Raw genomic sequence first — 15,405 nt, forward strand, 5'->3', positions numbered from 1 at the left:
TTCTGAACTCTTCTGCTCTGGGCAAGATTCATCAGTACACCAGGCAAACATAGTGAAAGAGGAGACAGTACTTGTGTCCTATTCAATTGGGTCTTGATACCTAAGTGTGACTCTTAACCAAGGATTATGCAGTAGTTAAGGACACAGATTAAAGTTGTTTAGGGTGTGTCCTAAAGTGTCAGTGGCAGAATGTAAGTCTCTACTCTGGAAATTGTAGACCTGAGACAGACTACTTCCCTAAACGTCATTTCGTACATCTGAGAAAGATAATAGTATCTACCTTGTAGTAGACTGAATAATACCATTGCCCCCAAATGTCCACATTCTACTCTCCAGAACCTGTGAATGTCACCTTAAATGGCAGAAGGCACTTTGCCAGTGGGTTGAAAGTAATGGTTCTCAGATGGGAAGATTCTCCTGGACTACCTGGACGGGCCCAAATATAACCACTGGTGTTCTCGTAAGAGAGAGGCAGAGGGAATTTTTACCCCAAAGAGAATGTGATGATGAAGTTGGGGTTGGATTGATGTGGCCAGAAGTGAAGGAATGCTGGCGAGGAAACAGATTCTCGCTTAGAGCCTCTAGAAGGAGGATGGATGGCCCTGTTGACTCCTGGTTTCAGCCCAGGGAAACTGGTTTTGGACCTCTGTCTTCCAGAACCATAAGAAAATAAGTGTGTTTTGTTAGAAGCAAGCACATTTGTAGTAATTTGTTACAGCAGCCATAGCGAACTAATGCCTACCTCATAGGAAGTATTTCTCCAATTAAAATGTGTGACTGGAAACACACTTAGTGGCATGTGTGACACACACTAGTTATGCTACTGTAGGTCGTTCTTGGAAACTGAAGCCTTGGTTTTGAGGGATCATCAAAACCAGTACAATGGTTGCCATGTTTCTCCTTGTTCAGCCTGGTGACCAACCCGGTAGAGAGAGCTCCATCCTTTCCCACAGGACACAACCTGTGGGTACGTAGAGGGGAGCGGTTATGTCTCACTTAAGGCACCTTTTTCTTTTCCTTTCTACTTTTGTCTTCGTTAATCTTCATCCAACTGACCTTTCTAAATTTTACAGGAAACAAAACCATTTCTCAATGGATTCAGATACTACCCCAAGTTAACATTCCAACCAAGTTCTTGTTCTTCTGGGTCTCATCACCAGAAATTTCTGAGCCTAAATCTTCTCTAGTTTCTAGGATCACTCATTTTCTCATTTCTCCCTTCTCCTTTTAGTTCAGAGTCTTGTCCATTTAGTCCCTTCCCTAACCACAACTTATAATAAGGTGACACAGCAAAGTGATGAAAGTCTAGATGGTCTGGTTTTAATCCCGGGTTTTGCCACCTACTAACTGTGTGGCATTAGGCAAGCTATTCAACGACTCTGAGCCTCAGTTTCCCCCCAAAAAGTGAACATTATGAATATTCCCTACCACTAGGGTTGCCATTATGAGGAATAAGTGAGTTAATATTTGGTAAGCCCTTAGAATAGTACTTGTTATAGTCTAAGCACTACAGTTGTGCTTGTTAATAATAATAAATGAAATTCCAAGCGTATAACTTACTCAATTTTCTGTCATAACTTTGAAGTGTTGGTCTATCTGTTGGCTCACGTTGCAGGTAAATGAGTCGAGGCATGGGCTGAGGTATTGCTACCACTGGGTGGTGTGTTCCCAGAACTTGGAACAGCAGTGTGAAATGGGTAGTGGTTCTACTTGGAGACAGGGCAGACTGGAAAATGACAGCCTGGGAAGGAGGTGTGGTGTCCATAGCTTTGGTGTTAGAGGTGCTGCCTGCTGAAGCACCGGTGCCGGCCTAAGCGGTAAATGGGGTGCTGGGGTAAAGAGGAGCAGGATGGAAGATGACAGCCTGGGAAGGAGGTGTGGTGTCCATAGGTTCGGGGTCTGAGGTGCTGACTGCTGAGGCACCGATACCCACCAAAGCCGAAAATGGGGTGCTGGAGAAAACAGGAGCAGAATAGAAGATGACAGCCTGGGGAGGAGGTGTGGTGTCCATAGGTTCGGGGTCAGACGTGCTGACTGCGGAAGCACCGATGCCCGCCAGGGCCGTAAATGGGGTGCTGGGGAAAACAGGAGCAGAATGGAAGATGACAGCGTGTGAAGGAGGTGTGGTGTCCATAGGTTCGGGGTCAGACGTGCTGCCTGCTGAAGCCCCGATACCCGCCAAAGCCGTCAATGCGGTGCTGGGGAAAACATGAGCAGAATGGTAGAGGACAGCCTGGGAAGGAGGTGTGGTGTCCATAGCTTCCATATTAGAGGTACTGCCTGCCTGATCTGAGAGCAGAGAGTGAAAGTGGGAGAGCTTCTTCCTAGATTCTAACTCCTCTGAATTTATAGCACTGGCTCAGCCTGGCTTTATGACATATCCATTGTACGTGTCACAGAGAAAGGGCAGGCGGGGCAGGGGTTGAGGCAGTGGTCACGTGCAAGCCCAGCTGGTGGCTTAACCCAGGCCCAAAGGCAAAGGGTGGTGTCCCTTCTGGACTTCCTAGGGGCTGGGACTTCTCGCTGTGGGTGGCAGGTGTTTGGCACCAGATGGGCCACCATGCGGAGACTGCTGGGGACTGTGGAAGCCTCCTCCAGAGCTCACCCTGCCTGGGGACTGGCTCTGCAGGCCCCTCAGCCCTGTGTATGTATTGGCCAGGCCTTCCCCACCACGGGGCCCAGAGACCAGAGCCTGCTCAGACCTGAGGGCAGGAGGCAGCCAGAACTTACCAGGGTGTGGGCCACCTCGTCCGGAGTCCTCCCCAGCTTCTCTGCGAGACCTGGAGACAGGATCGCCTTCTCCAGGGCTGCTCAGCTGCCAGCATCACCACGAACCAGGTGGCCAAGGTTTCTGAGCAGGAGATGCAGAGCCCTGATCCGACTGGATACTGCACCCCACGATGTCCCTTCCTGGAAGATAGGTTCTTTCTTCACTTCTTTTTTGAAATCTGGTAAAACACCATTTAAACCTTGGCCTGTCCTTCAGGGTATATAGATGGTAGTGGCTTAGCTGGGATTCGATCCAAGCCTGTGTGATTCCAGAGCTCGTGCTCTGGACTGTGGTGCCTCCTTATCGTATATGCTTCATGTGTTACTTGTTTTTCTTTTTTCCTTGTAGTCCTTATGGTACTTAGCCCTAAGTGCCATATCTGTAACGAACAGCTACACTGCCCTGTAGGAGGTCTTCTTTTGTTCAACGCATGAATTGGTCATCCACCACACTGTGTTCTAATCTCAGAAGATACAGGTCAGGGACCACCAGTTGTCAGCATGGCACCATTCCATATTTCTAATTGAGGCTTGAAGCCCGTATTTTCCCTTTGTCTAGTTTGAAGGATCCAGATATGTAAAGATGATATTCTAGATAAATCATGGGCTATCGTGAAAGAAATTCACCAGTGAATTGTTCCGTATGGATTAGAAGCCAGCTTCTCTGGCCTTCCTGGAGTATATCCAGTAAGGCGTCTCATTCATGTCTAGAAAGCAAATATATCATTTATTGCAACTTCAGCGTGGAGCGATGTATTGGTATAAAGTACGATCAACACAATTTGGTCATTGTGAGTATGCCAGCTGGGTCCACTCTTACTACAGATATGTAACTCTAGAGATTCTTATGCCCAAGAGAGGAGACATACTCTTGGCTGTCTAGGACAAGGGAAGCATGTGTTGTTATTCAGGAGCTGGAAGCTTCAGCATGACAGGTAGGAATTGAACAATCCTCGTCTACACATCACTTGACCTTGCTTAAAACTTGTTTCTTTGGCTTGCTTCATTGGAGTGTTTTCTCCCTCCTGGGGCTGACATTGTCTGTTATGTATCACGCATGTGACATGTAGAAATTTCAGAACCCAAAATCATATAGATCATTAAAAACGTATATATATATATATATATGTATGTATGTATATATTTTAAAACCTATTGAAACTCACACAGGACATAATTCATATATTCCACAGTCAGTTTGACCCCCTGCTCATGAGATTCTTTTTATGGTATGTCCCAGCAAATCTGGGCTTCCATCCCCAATAAATTTTGGGGTTGGAGGACACAAAAGCTTTTGCTCAGACCTAAATTCTGTCTGAACAAAAGGGAAATATTATAAGCCCTTTGTAACCACTCCAAGAGCAGAAATGATTTACAGCTGTGGCATTGAAACATAATTACTCGATCTCCTTTGAGAAGAGTTCAGTTAGAAACAATGTCTTGATTTTTGTTTCTTTTGTTTCTTCCCTGTTTTCTTGTCTTGCTTACCAACAATCCATTGTAATTCATGAGTTAGTATGGCAGCAGCCTGAGTGTTCCCTGGAGCTCATTAAATGAACTGTTTTGCCTTAAATGACGTTTGTCTCCTTGTTTTCAGCCCCTCTTCCTTCCTCTGCCCTTTACTATAACCAGAGCTCAGCAAAAGCTGAGTGGCTTTGTGCAGACCTTACTTAGGGTCAGCCTTTTTTTCTTCATTATTTTATTCACGGCTCCTCCATTTCATTGTTTGCCTTCTCGAAATGTGTTGAAATCTTTCTGTGGTTGATGACTTCCAAAATATCTTGGCTTTTATTGGTTGATTAGTTTTGGTATCTCTACAGTTTTATTTAGATATGGTTTCAGGAGGAACAGAAAGTAAATATATTTCCTAGTATGCCATCTTGAGCTGAAAATCCCTGTGGATTTTAGCATCCAGTGTTCCCATGGGAAAACACCCAACCATGGCATTAATGGATGTTACACTCAAGATTTCAGCTTTTCTTGAGCAATCACTAAGGATTTAATATGTGGTCATTTCTAATGGGTAAATAATAACTATCTCATGACGTTGATTTGGGGATTAAATTAGATAATGAACATGAAAATGCTTTGTAAGATTTAAAGTTCTGTAAAAATGTTTTTGTTATCATTTGATTTGTTGCTATTTCAACTTCACTTGACAGTTGTTTATGACCTTGCCTATGTGAGAAAATGCCCTCTGGGTTACTTTTTTGAAAGCCAGAATGTATTTTTCAATAGCTCAATGGAACTGGCATCATTTGTGAAGGTTAAGGGTGAACGGGTAAATGTTTCTTGACACCTATCACTTTACAGTGTTTTCAGGAACGAAGTGACTCATGTATTCCTCTTCCAAATGTGGTTGAGGACCTCCTACCAGCCACATGCTTTACATCAGGTGTTGGAAAGCATCTTCTGGATTTTAAATATCTTAGGCTTTGTGGGCCATATACAGTTTCTGTAGCTTCTCCTCCTCTTTCTTCTTCAACAAGCTTTCTGAACGTGAGAACCATTATTAGCTCACAGTCCCACAGATCCAGGCTGAGAGCCTGATTTGATTTGTGGCCATTATTTGCCGATTCCTGCTCTGCGTCCTCATTGAGGAGGGGGACCATGTTTGAGTAATCACTTCTTTGAATCAACTGTTGGTGTTCTGGGGCTTGTCCTTGCTCTCCTACAATCTCTAATCAACGTGGCATCCAGAGAGATCTTGTTAAAACATAAGTCAGATCATGTCACTCAAATTTCTTCAGTGGCTTCTTCACAGGAAATGCAAAGTCCTCAGAGTGCCTCCACAGACCTAGAAATCTGGGCCTCTGTTTCCTCTCTGAGTGTTTCCTTCTCCTCTCCAATTTGCTCGCTCTGTTTTTCACACGCTGACATCCTTTCTGCTCCTTGGATACTCCAAGCCTACTCTTGCCTCATTGACTTTCTGCCGCAGGCCAGCTGCAGAAAGAGGATTTCACCGCCCAGGGTCAGAAGGGAAGGGGTAAGGAACTGAAGTAGCACCGACGAATGGGGTCAGAAGCCCATGCGGTCAGAAGGCTGCAATGAGAAGCCTACTCACTGCAACAAAGAATAGACCCCCGCTCGCCAAAACTAGAGAAAGCATGCATGCAGCAATGAAGACCCAATGCAGCCAAAAATATAAATAAATAAAAAATAAAGTATAGACTCTTAAAACAAATCTATAAAGGATATTACAAGAATAGAATCACAGGCCAGTTTCTCCTTTGAACATGAATGCACAATATGTAAAGAGAAGCACAAACTCTATCCATGGTATGTAAAACAATCATATATCAAAATCAAAGTAGCTTTATTCTGGCAATGCAAGGTTGCTTTAATGTCCAAACATGAAACTGATCCCAGGAATGAATCAGAGTGGGAAAAAACTCATTTAAAACTGAAATCTTGGGACTTCCCTGGTGGTCCAGTGTTTAGAACATGGCGCTTTCACTGCTGGGACCCTGGGGTCCAATCCCATGTCAGGAAACTAAGATCCTGCAAGACATGAGGCACGGCCATGAGAAAAAAAAAAGGAAAGAAAGAAGTCTTAACCAGGAGAAGCACAAGATCGAATAAACATAACAGATAACACCTTATGAAAAGTAGGTGAAGATTATGGAATATTCTAAAATTTAAAACAGAAAGAAACATTTAAAGATTCAAAACGATGTGACAAATATTGTACATAGGCAAAAATGAAATGAAATAAAATATATAAATGATGGGAGCCCAAAATTCCAGATGCCCAATTCCTGTCTCTGAAGATTCTCATTCAATGGGTTCAGGATTTCCTCTATATTTATAAACTTACAGGTGATTCTGGTACGATTCACAGACACAATGTAAAGCTTCTCTTTTACAGGAAAGAATACCAGATTATTTTGTTATCTTATAGTTATACTAACAGGTTGTACTATTGGCGGATAAGTCTGCTGTCAAAATGCACCCCCACTAGGGATAAAAAAGGAACTAGTAGTCTCTACTGCTACTTGGTGGCAGCATGCATGTATTGCAAGGGCAATTACTGTAGGAATCCAAATTAGTGGAACATTTTAGAATTGGAAGACTACATAGAGATCACCTAGTCAAGCTTCCAACTATTATAGTTGTAAAAACTAAGGCCCATATAAATGAAATGATTTATCTCCAAAGAGCATTAGTGAAAGTATGAAGTAAAAAATACCTCTGAAGTTTTAAATTAGTGCTGTTTTTATCAATCTCGAGTATTAGCTTAAACTTCAGTGTGACAGATTTGGGATTGAATCCTTGCTCATGTTTACTGATTGCGTGCCTTTTAGTAAGTTACTAAAACACATTTTTTTAAAAATAGACGTATTTATTTATTTATCTTTGGCTGCCTAGGCTCTTCGTTGCTGTGCGCGGGCTTTCTCTAGTTGCAGTGAGCGGCGGCTACTCTGTTGCAGTACACGGCATTCTCATTGTGGTGGCTTCTCGCTGTTGCTGAGCACGGGGCCTAGGTGCGTGGGCTTCAGTAGTTGTGGTTCACGGGCTCTAGCACGCAGTCTCAGTAGTTGTGGCACATGGTCTTAGTTGCTCCGTGGCATGTGGGATCTTCCCGGACCAGGGCTCAAACGTGTGTCCCGTGCACTGGCAGGTGGATCCTTAACCACTGCGCCAACAGGGAAGCCCTACGAATACACTTTTAACTTTGCTTTTCACGTATGTAAAATGGTGAGCCTTGACTGATATAGAACATGAGATAACCTAGCACTGCTCTTAACACATATATGTAGTTAAATTTTTTTGGCTCTCATCCCTCTTAAACAGGCTCTATCCTCTTAATAATGAATGTGTCTTTCAGCTAGCAGAGCACCCCAGAGCTGACCACATTCTGGCAAGAGATATAGGATTCTTTTTCTTACTGGGGGTTCTTTATACCTGATATTTGAACTGCACTTAAACATGAACAACTCTTGTTTATACTGTATTAATGGATTTGATGGATGAAGTTTAGAAAGTAATATGCAGGAATTGAGCTGCCTTACTCTCAAGAAATATAATTCGATAGTGGTGGCTAGAACGATAAACAGTGTTTGGACAGGGAGTCCATATTGGATGTGAACTTCCTGTACTCCCTCCCATTCGTCTATTAAGAATAAATAGAATCCTTTCAAAATGTGTTTTAAAGGGCAGTTATTTCTTTCTGCCTCATTTAAGTTACCTGCAAGAAAAAGACAATCTCCTGAATCCTTGTTTAATAGGCTTTTAATATAAATCAGCTAATTTTTTGCAACATTTCCCAAACTTTTCATTATCCAATTGGCTGAGGCTTCTCAACGATTATCATTTGACAACAACATCTCCATCTTCAGTTTCTTTCAATGAATTGGCCTAATAGATGTGCCATTAAAACAGAGCTTCACTCTCAACGTATTTTTAATTTTGTATTCAAACAGTATGAAGGACTCAGCTGTAACAGTGAGTGGATTTCTGATACATGCTACATGATGGATGCAACTAAGTGAAAGAAGTCAGGCATGAAAGGCTACATATTGTATGGTTCCATTTATATGAAATGTCCAGCAGTGGCAAATCCATACACACAGAAAAGATTATACATTAGTGGTTGCCAGGGGTTTGGAAGAGAGGGAAATTGGGAATGACTCCTTAAAATGGGTGTAGGTTTCCTCTTGGTTGATGAAAATGTTTTGCAGCTAGGCAGTGGTGATAGTTGCACAACATTGTGACAGTAGTAAATTCCACTGAATGGTACAGTGAATTGTAAAATGATCCAAATGGTGAATTTTGTGTTATGTTCATTTTACTACAATAAAAAGGGGAAAGAATTAGAGAAAGACTTAGAGTTTGGGAAACTAAGGTGAGCTGGTCAAGAAAAAGACAGCTCTATTATTCAGTTTTCTCTCAGCTCTCCCAGTGCATTATTAATCCTCAGCAAAAAGTAGCCTGAACTTGTAGATGATAGTCATTCAACACAGTCCAGGGAAAAGTAAATAAAATAAAACCCAACTCTTCTTCTCTAGCACATGTATGAAAGGTTAACTTGCTGCTCAGCCACGTGGACGTACACGAAGACGTTTCACTTTAGGTGTCCTCTACTTCAGTACTGTACTCACTTTAGCTCATTCACACATGTAGGCAACAGCATTCCTTCATTCGATGGAATCTGCAGCACTGGTTGTGATCGGTGTCATGAAAAGAAAAGGAAAGGTGGCGCAGAAGCCAAGGGAAGAGATTTTCAAGACAGAGACGTTGTTTAAGATCTAACTCGGCTTGGCGGTCACAAAGATAAGGATTGAGAAGTAGTCCCCTGGACTGGTCAACAGAGAAATCATTGGGGGCTTCAAGGAGGTCAGTTTCACGGGAGTAGTGGGGCAGAAACCAGATCGCAGTGTAGATGGGAGGGGAGAAATGGGTGGCAAGTCAAGAAATTGATGGCAAAGGGAAAGAAGGGAGGGGTGGATAGGAGGACAGGAAAATGGAATGGAGGAGAGCATTTCCTTGTGGCTCTTTCATATGGCTGGGAGGGGCCAACAGAGAAGGAGAGCGTGAAGATGTAGGAAGAGGCGGTGGCATCCCGAGCCCAAGGAGGACTGGCCCCTGTGTTCAGCTCCCACCAGCTGGATGTTCCCTTCCTCTAGCTTTCCACGTAGGCTGTGGAAGTTGCGCCTTGCCTCCTTGGATCAGCTGCCCTTGATTCGTTCGTCCTTTTCTTATTTCTCAGCACATCTGGGTCATACGTTATGTGAAGACAAACAAATCACCACTGATGCTTAATTTTCTTGAAAAATCCCCCAGGCAGGTACCATTTTGGAGAACTACATATTGTGCCTCAGAAAGCCAAAGTAGCCCATTTTTCCTCTGTCATTGGGAGAGACTGCTGTTTCTTGGAGAACCTGATGAAGAGGGTGACTCGCACTTAGGAATAACGTTGCTTGAAAGGTGCAAAAGGTGAGGTAGTTTGGCTACGAGGGGCCTCTGAGGCCTGAGACTTCCTGAGAGATGGCAGACTCACAGCTCCCATTTCCCTCTGAACCTGGGCTATGAGCTCATCAAATGAGATGGTAAATAAAGTCACTGACATGGTTGAAAGGATAATTTTGTTCTCTCTTTTTCACTCGGAGCAAATTGAATGGAATTTGCATACAACATACGGATGAAATATCTATACGAAGGGGCTTGACCATATCCTCATGATTCCCCTTCCCTTTTCTACATCTGGCCCCTTTAGCTCTGCAGACTTAAAGCCACCCCATCAGTCTACCCAGTCGGTCCGCTGAATGTCTCTTCCTCCTTCGCATCTGGTCCTTGTCGTCACCTTGTTCTCCACTACCGCACCCTGCAGTAGCTGTTAGGTCCAGAGCGGTTGGTTCACTGTGAGCAAGTAACTGTCAACTCCATGGACGGGTGGAAGTGACTTGGCAGCCGGGATGCGCCCACCCTGAGTTCATTATACCAATGAGGGTCAAGGAGAATCGGGATGCAGCTGGTCTGCAGAGCCCCGGCAGTTCTGAGACACATGCTCCTGGATCCACACGTTGCTCCATACCCAGCCTTGCCTTTCTTTTTGCTCTCTCTTGACTCCATCCAGGTTTCTGCTCTCCTTGTCCCTTTGGGGAGGGAGGCCAGTACCAGCCCAGGTGTAGTCCCCCAAAGCTTCCTACTTCCAAGCATTACGTAGGCTTCTATATCCACTTGCTTGGGTTTCCCTGGCATTCGTGCCAACCAGTTGAGTGGTTTATGCCCTAGGCTCTCTTTTCTGGCAAGAATGTGCCTAAAAATCTCCACCTCTGGTTTGGTGGCCCCTAAACATTCCCAGTCAGTTTTGGTGAGGGGACACTTGGTGACAGTGTTGTCTTTCGAAATGAGTAGGTCCGTTACCGACAATACTTTGCTCCCCATACATTATTTATAAGGTTTCCCTGTTTGTATGTGCAAACCCTTTGTGTGTATCTTTTGAGAAATACATTGTACAGGCCTCTTTTTTATTTCTTCCACACACCCTAGAGATGTCATAGAGGCAGTAAATGTGTCCAACTTTTTGAGAAATTGGAACAATCAAGACTTATCTGTATGGAATGCTGTTAAAGATGTCAATTCCCGCGACAGTACCTTTCATCTGACACACTTAGGGACTGTTAACAGGCTAAATGTAGTAAAAGACGTGGATAGAGAGAATTTTCATTATCTTGTGCTCTGAAATCTTGGAATTTCAGTGGTTTGAATGGGCCTGAAAATGTATTCTTGTTAGTAGGGACATAGAAGCCTCTAGCGGTATTCTTAATAAAGCAAGGTGAGTTGTAAGCAATCATCTGATGGAGGGTAAATGTACCACACTCCAGTTTAAGAGAAATACAATATAAAAGTCTTACCATGGAAGAAAATCTTTATATGATCTTTTGTAAAAAAAAAGCTTCAAGAAACATAAAGACATGACACCATATTCAGTTTAAAGTCAGTGACTTGTAAGCAAGGCAAAGCAAAGACAGTCTGATTAATGCCGTTGCATTGTTCTGGCATTCTTTAGGTCTCACCCATTTCTGTGGCCTTTTTAGAACCTAAGCTTCTAGGGCACAGAGAACTTCACCTTGACGTAGGGCTGAGCAAAGGCGCGGAGCATTTCTCAATAAGTAGGCATTAAATTCTAAGTCCAGAAGGGGCCTTGAGATGCCCTCTCTTTACTCCTTGGTAGAACTGTTTTAACCATCCCCCCAAAACAGATTTTTTTCTTTAAATCTCAAAATTCAGAGATTCCACAATCAGAACTTACTTCTCATATTGCGTTGTGGTCTGCTGTGGGCATCTGTCGAATGGCGTGAACTCTGCGTGGGGAGCCTGGCCTACCCTCCAGGCCCACGGTTTGGGCTGCGGCGGTGCCATGCTGTGCTCAGGGGCCTTCTTTTTTGGAAGTCTGGGCTCCAGTGAGCCTTGGTCATGTTCTATTATGGAACCTTGGGTGCTAGACCACTCTGACCCTCAGTCTCATTTGCAGGTTCTGGGGAGGATGAAATGAGCTCATGTGATATCCAGGTGACTGAGGCAGAGTCGGCTCGGGATGAACCTTTGCTTCGTTTTCATTAGCCGTGGAGAAGACGATGACAGCTTGGTGCCTCTCCAACTTTAATATGGGTATGCCTCTCTTGTGGATCTTGTTAAATGCAGGCTGGTATTCAGTAGTTCTGGGTGCGGCCTGGATTCTGTGCTCCTAACAAGCTCCTAGGTGACGGTGACGCTGAGGGCAAGGGTTTGGCACCTGTGTTTCTCCCTTTCCGGAAGAGCAGGATGTCTGCCCCGCCCCCACCCCGAGAGGAGAAAACATCCGCAACGTGACTACTAGGAACCAGCATCCCTCACAGGCAAGGGAGCTGTACCACTGCTCCCAACCATTCTGTCTGAGGCGCAGCAAGCCAAAACACTGAAATGCTGAGGTTTGCAGCAAAGAGGAGGTTTATTCACAGGGCAGCCAAGCGAGGACGTGACGTGACAATAGGTCTCAAATCCGCCTCCCCAAAGGCAAGGGGCTTTGGGTATCTGTGGGATAAAGAATAAAGAAGCAGGGCAGTATGAGGCATGGGGAGCATGAGGAAAGGTGACTGGAAAAAGGTGTGCTCATCATTGTTCTGAGCTGGCGTAACTAGGCTACAGGGCTCAGCACATTCTCAGGCTGGAGATTTCGGCCCTCTGATGGCAGGAGGTCAAAAGGCACTTGCCCAGGTGGAAGATCGGTGGTCCTCTCCACTCTAAACCAGCTCAGCCTAACCAGGCACAGCTGATTCCAAGTTCCTGGACGATCACGGGACAAACATCTTATTGCTTATGCTACATGCTACTTGGAGGACGTGCAGGTGTTCAACCTACCTTGATGAGTGAAGACGGGATTTGACTAATCATGACACACTGTTTCACCTCCAGGCGAGCAGAAGAGAGCTGTAGGCTGAGTCTGGCTCCTGGCACCTGGTATTGGAGGCAGGTGGTTTAAAAACGGGCTCTGCCACCCTCTGTGCGATATTAGGTAGATAGACTCTTGAACCTTCCTGTGCCTGTTTCTCCACAAGCAGCATGGGGACGCCCAGAGTCCCTCTCTTGGGGGCTGTTATGAGGGTTCAGTGAGATATAGATGTATGCACAGGCACACGGGAGACACCCACTGTGTGTTCCCTTCGTGCTTATTTTTATTAGGACACCAGTATTGTTAGAAGATTTCTGGTTTGGACAACAAATTACATAGGTGATCATTGCTATCGTTTATGCAACAGCAATTCACATTGCCATTTGCAAAAATGTAGTTGGTTGTCCAATGGGGATTATAAACATCCGTTTAACATGAGCTACTGAACAGATAGTTTACACAGTAGCTACTTTATTTAAAAGCAATTCTCTTTGTTTTCTTAAGCAATTGTTAACCCCCAATTTCGTGAGTACTACCAAGTAAGTCACTTGAAAATCATCTAGAGCAATCTATTTCACTTAGCAAGCCTGAAGCTATAGTTCAACCATTTTATTTACTGTTCTGTGACAAAAATTACTCTCAACAGCTATCCCCTGGATAAGTAATCAGCTAAAGCTAGTTTGACTGACTAAATCGATTTACTGAGTTAATAAGCCAGTTGTTTTAGAAAAGGTCTAATGCATATTTCTCGTCCATTCTGCATTAAACTATTTCCCATGCCTCAAATGTCTTTTTTCCCATTCGTACATACCCAACTTCCTACTTCTGTGCTGTAGGGCTTGGCTGAACTACACCTGCCTTCATTGAAACTTTTCTGCCCTGCACAATTGGAGATAATTTTAGTCTCCTCATGACTCCCACGGGGTTACCTCTGTTGTGACAATTGACTATTTGGTGGCATATTTTATTTCATTTTATTTGAAAAAGCCTTCCGTTCCTCCGTGCACGTCAAACAGTAAATGCTTTCTCTTCGTAAACCTGCATAACACTTTTCTGAACTCTTCTGCTCTGGGCAAGATTCATCAGTACACCAGGCAAACATAGTGAAAGAGGAGACAGTACTTGTGTCCTATTCAATTGGGTCTTGATACCTAAGTGTGACTCTTAACCAAGGATTATGCAGTAGTTAAGGACACAGATTAAAGTTGTTTAGGGTGTGTCCTAAAGTGTCAGTGGCAGAATGTAAGTCTCTACTCTGGAAATTGTAGACCTGAGACAGACTACTTCCCTAAACGTCATTTCGTACATCTGAGAAAGATAATAGTATCTACCTTGTAGTAGACTGAATAATACCATTGCCCCCAAATGTCCACATTCTACTCTCCAGAACCTGTGAATGTCACCTTAAATGGCAGAAGGCACTTTGCCAGTGGGTTGAAAGTAATGGTTCTCAGATGGGAAGATTCTCCTGGACTACCTGGACGGGCCCAAATATAACCACTGGTGTTCTCGTAAGAGAGAGGCAGAGGGAATTTTTACCCCAAAGAGAATGTGATGATGAAGTTGGGGTTGGATTGATGTGGCCAGAAGTGAAGGAATGCTGGCGAGGAAACAGATTCTCGCTTAGAGCCTCTAGAAGGAGGATGGATGGCCCTGTTGACTCCTGGTTTCAGCCCAGGGAAACTGGTTTTGGACCTCTGTCTTCCAGAACCATAAGAAAATAAGTGTGTTTTGTTAGAAGCAAGCACATTTGTAGTAATTTGTTACAGCAGCCATAGCGAACTAATGCCTACCTCATAGGAAGTATTTCTCCAATTAAAATGTGTGACTGGAAACACACTTAGTGGCATGTGTGACACACACTAGTTATGCTACTGTAGGTCGTTCTTGGAAACTGAAGCCTTGGTTTTGAGGGATCATCAAAACCAGTACAATGGTTGCCATGTTTCTCCTTGTTCAGCCTGGTGACCAACCCGGTAGAGAGAGCTCCATCCTTTCCCACAGGACACAACCTGTGGGTACGTAGAGGGGAGCGGTTATGTCTCACTTAAGGCACCTTTTTCTTTTCCTTTCTACTTTTGTCTTCGTTAATCTTCATCCAACTGACCTTTCTAAATTTTACAGGAAACAAAACCATTTCTCAATGGATTCAGATACTACCCCAAGTTAACATTCCAACCAAGTTCTTGTTCTTCTGGGTCTCATCACCAGAAATTTCTGAGCCTAAATCTTCTCTAGTTTCTAGGATCACTCATTTTCTCATTTCTCCCTTCTCCTTTTAGTTCAGAGTCTTGTCCATTTAGTCCCTTCCCTAACCACAACTTATAATAAGGTGACACAGCAAAGTGATGAAAGTCTAGATGGTCTGGTTTTAATCCCGGGTTTTGCCACCTACTAACTGTGTGGCATTAGGCAAGCTATTCAACGACTCTGAGCCTCAGTTTCCCCCCAAAAAGTGAACATTATGAATATTCCCTACCACTAGGGTTGCCATTATGAGGAATAAGTGAGTTAATATTTGGTAAGCCCTTAGAATAGTACTTGTTATAGTCTAAGCACTACAGTTGTGCTTGTTAATAATAATAAATGAAATTCCAAGCGTATAACTTACTCAATTTTCTGTCATAACTTTGAAGTGTTGGTCTATCTGTTGGCTCACGTTGCAGGTAAATGAGTCGAGGCATGGGCTGAGGTATTGCTACCACTGGGTGGTGTGTTCCCAGAACTTGGAACAGCAGTGTGAAATGGGTAGTGGTTCTACT

The sequence above is a fragment of the Delphinapterus leucas genome, chromosome 9 (assembly GCF_059928025.1).
Source record: "Delphinapterus leucas isolate spDelLeu-1000000601 "Yukka" chromosome 9, BTC_Dleu_Yukka2, whole genome shotgun sequence".
Taxonomy (NCBI): Eukaryota; Metazoa; Chordata; class Mammalia; order Artiodactyla; family Monodontidae; genus Delphinapterus; species Delphinapterus leucas.